This window comes from Triticum aestivum, chromosome 4A (genome assembly GCF_018294505.1).
Source record: "Triticum aestivum cultivar Chinese Spring chromosome 4A, IWGSC CS RefSeq v2.1, whole genome shotgun sequence".
Classification (NCBI taxonomy): domain Eukaryota; kingdom Viridiplantae; phylum Streptophyta; class Magnoliopsida; order Poales; family Poaceae; genus Triticum; species Triticum aestivum.
The window spans coordinates 244794550-244798716 of NC_057803.1; positions in this window are offsets into that span (position 1 = coordinate 244794550).

The following is a 4167-nucleotide window of genomic DNA, read 5'->3' on the forward strand; positions in this document are numbered from 1 at the left end:
GGTTGCCGGCGGACGTTGTCCGGCGCGGGCCGGACACGTCCGGTGTGGCGGATCTAGGATTTTTTTAGGGTTTCGGGGAGGGGATCCGAGATTTGGAAAGAGGGGTCTATATATAGGCATAGAGGGAGCTAGGAGAGTCCAAATGAGGTGCGATTTTCGGCCACGCGATCGTGACCGAAAGCTCTAGATGATGAAGAGGGTTTTGGTGGGTTTTGGGCCAAATTGGAGGGGTGTTGGGCTGCAACACACACGAGGCCTTTTTGATCCCTCGGTTAACCGTTGGAGTATCAAACGAAGTCCAAATGGTATGAAACTTGACAGGCGGTCTACTGGTAGTAAACCAAGGCCGCTTGGCAAGTCTCGGTCCAATCCGGAAATGTTTAATCCCCACACACGAAAGAAAGGTAGAAATGACCACCGGAGGAGAACGAAGCGCCGGAATGCAAAACGGACAACGGGGAAAATGCTCAGATGCATGAGATGAACACGTATGCAAATGCAATGCACATGATGACATGATATGAGATTCATGACAACGACAACAACACACGGAGAGAAAAACCCGAACCCGAGAAATAAAACAACTGAAGGCCGGAAACGACAAGAGTTGGAGTACATATTGGGTAAATCACATCCGGGGTGTTACAACACTCCACCACTACGAAAGGATCTCGTCCCGAGATCTAGGACTGAAAGAACGCCGGGTACTCAGAACGGAGGTGATCCTCGCGTTCCCAGGTAGCTTCACGGTCGGAATGGTGTGACCACTTGACTTTGAGGAATTTGATTGACTTGTTGCGAGTCTTGCGTTCAGTCTCTTCAAGAATAGCAACTGGATGCTCACGATAGGAGAGATCTTCTTGGAGCTCAATGTCCTCGAAGTTGACGGTGCGATCAGGAGTCTTGAAGCACTTTCGGAGCTGAGAGACATGGAACACGTCATGAACATTTGCAAAGTTTGAAGGAAGCTCGAGTTGATAGGCGAGATCGCCTCTCTTGCTGACAATCTTGAAAGGTCCCACGTATCTAGGGGCAAGTTTCCCTTTGATACCGAAGCGACGAGTACCTTTCATAGGAGAGACGCGGAGCTAAACATGATCTCCGATCTCGAAAGCCAAATCACGGTGCTTACTATCATAGTAACTCTTCTGGCGAGATTGGGCTGCTTTGAGGTTATCTCGAATGGCTTTGCACATTTCCTCAGCCTATGTGATTAAGTCATTACCCAACAACTGACGTTCACCGGTTTCAGACCAATTGAGAGGGGTACGACACTTCCTGCCATACAAAATTTCCAATGGGGCCTTGCCCGAACTTGCTTGAAAACTGTTGTTGTAGGAGAATTCAGCATAAGAAGACAATCCTCCCACTTCATGCCGAAGGAGATCACACAAGCCCTGAGCATATCTTCAAGAATCTGATTGACACGCTCGACTTGACCGCTAGTTTGAGGATGGAAAGCTGTACTGAAGCAGATGTTGGTGCCCATGGCCTTCTGAAATGAATCCCAAAACTTGGAGGTAAAGATGCTGTCACGGTCTGAAGATATCACTTGAGGAATACCGTGCAGAGAGACAATCCGAGAGGTATAGAGTTCCACCAATTGAGCTGCGGTGATAGACTCTTTGATAGGCAGAAAGTGAGCCACTTTGGTGAGTTTGTCGATGACAACGAATATAGCATCATTGCCACGCTTGGACTTTGGAAACCCAGTCACGAAGTCCATCTCAATGTGGTCAAACTTCCATTCTGGAATGGCAAGAGGTTGGAGAGACTCGCTGGCCTTTGGTGTTCTGCCTTCACTCTTCTACAGACATCACATTCATTCACGAATTGAGCAATCTCGCGCTTCATTCGAGTCCACCAATAAGCCTGCTTGAGGTCCTGATACATCTTCGTGCTCCCAGGGTGGATGGAGAGGAGAGAATTGTGAGCCTCGTTCATGATCACTTTACGAAGTTCACCTTTGGGCACAACAATACGATCCTCGAAGAAGAGAGTATGCTTGTCATCAAGGCGGTAGCACTTGTACTTGGATTGACTCTTGGCAATCCCAATCTTCACCTTTTTCACCATAGCATCAAGAAGCTGGGCTTGGCGAATCTGGTCTTCCAAGGTAGGAGAGACCTGAAGGTTGGCGAGGAAACCTTGAGGAACAACTTGCAGATTAAGTTTGCGGAAAGCTTCACAAAGCTCGGGTTGATAAGGCTTGAGAATCAGACTGTTGCAATAAGCCTTCCTGCTCAATGCGTCAGCAATCACATTGGCCTTGCCTGGAGTATACTCGATACTCGGATTATACTCTTGAATCATTTCGACCCATCGAGTTTGCCTGAGGTTGAGATTAGGCTGAGTGAAGATGTACTTGAGACTCTTGTGATCAGTGAAAATGTCCACTTTTCTTCCCAATAAGAGATGTCTCCAAGCCAAGAGAGCATGCACAACTGCCGCCAACTCGAGATCATGAGTGGGGTAGTTCTTCTCATTGGGCTTCAACTGGCGAGAGGTATAAGCAACAACTTTCTTCTCTTGCATCAATACTGCGCCAAGACCTTGGAGAGAGGCATCACAAAAGACCTCGTACGGCTTGGGTTCATCAGGCGGAGTCAGAACTGGAGCGGTGACCAATTTCTCTTTCAAAGTGTTGAAAGCAATGTCACACTTCGGAGACCAAACGTACTTGACGTGCTTCTGGAGAAGATTTGAGAGAGGCTTCGCGATCTTAGAAAAGTTTTCAACGAATCTTCGACAATAGCTTGCGAGACCGAGGAAGCTACGGAGTTGCTTCACGTTCTGAGGAGGTTCCCAATTCACAATTACAGACACCTTCTTAGGATTCACCGCAATGCCCTTGGCAGAGATGATATGACCAAGATAAAGAACCTCATCGAGTCAAAATTCGCACTTGTAGAACTTGGCGTAGAACTTGTGTTCTCTGAGCTTATCGAGTACCAAACACAAGTGCTTGGCATGATCTTCCTTGTTCTTCGAGAAAACCAGAATGTCGTCGAGATAGACCAAAACATGATGTAGGCGTTGAAGATGAAGTTCATCATGCGAGAGAAAGTCGGAGGAGCATTGACGAGGCCAAAAGACATGACAGTGTATTCATATGAACCATAGCTTGTCCTGAAAGTCGTCTTGGGAATATCTTGCTCACGGATTCGAATCTGATGATAACCCATACAGAGATCAAGCTTGGAGAATACTTGGGCACCTTTGAGTTGTTCGAACAGCTCGTTGATGTTGGGAAGTGGGTATTTGTTCTTGATGGTCTTCTTGTTCAATGGACGGTAATCAACACAAAGTCGGTCTGTTCCATCCTTCTTCTTCACAAAAAGAACACCACAACCCCATGGAGAATAACTAGGCCGGATGAGACCCATTCTCTCTTGAATATCGAGTTGCTTCTTCAGCTCCTTCAACTCTTCAGGTCCGAGCTTGTAAGGACGCTTGCACACTGGTTCCGTGCCAGACTCAAGATCAATAACGAATTCGACTGGCCGGTGCGGAGGCATTCCTGGAAGCTCTTCTGGAAAGACGTCTTGATATTCGCAAACGACTGGAATTTGCGAGATAGCATCCAGTTCACCCTTCTCATTGAGAGAAAAATAGACGGATGGTATCATCATTCGCGGCAAAGACAATTACATCCTCAGACGAATGAGTCAATTGAATCTGCCTGGCTGCACAATCAAGCTGAGCCTTGTGCTTAGAAAGCCAATCCATACCGAGAATAAGATCAATATCCGAATTACCAAGAACCATTGGGAAAGCCAGAAACTTGAAGTCACCCAACATGATAGAAACATCCGGGACTATTGAAGTAGCCCTCATAGACTTAGCCGGAGAAACCACTCCCATAGGTTTATCCAACATTTGCGAAACAAAGTCATGCTTGGAAACAAAAGATCTTAATATGAAACAATGCGATGCACCAGTGTCAAAAAGAACTTTTGCGGAAAAAGAGTTAACTGGAAAGTTACCCATGATAACATCTGGCGAGTCCTCTGCCTGAGCTGCATTCACCATGTTAACCTTGGCGTGCTTGGGGTTATGCTTGACCATAGCTGTACTTGCCAATCTCACAGGAGGAGGAGGAGGAAGACGCCTCTGATTGAAGCATTTGTTGGCATAGTGACCCTTCTGTTGGCACTTGTTGCACGT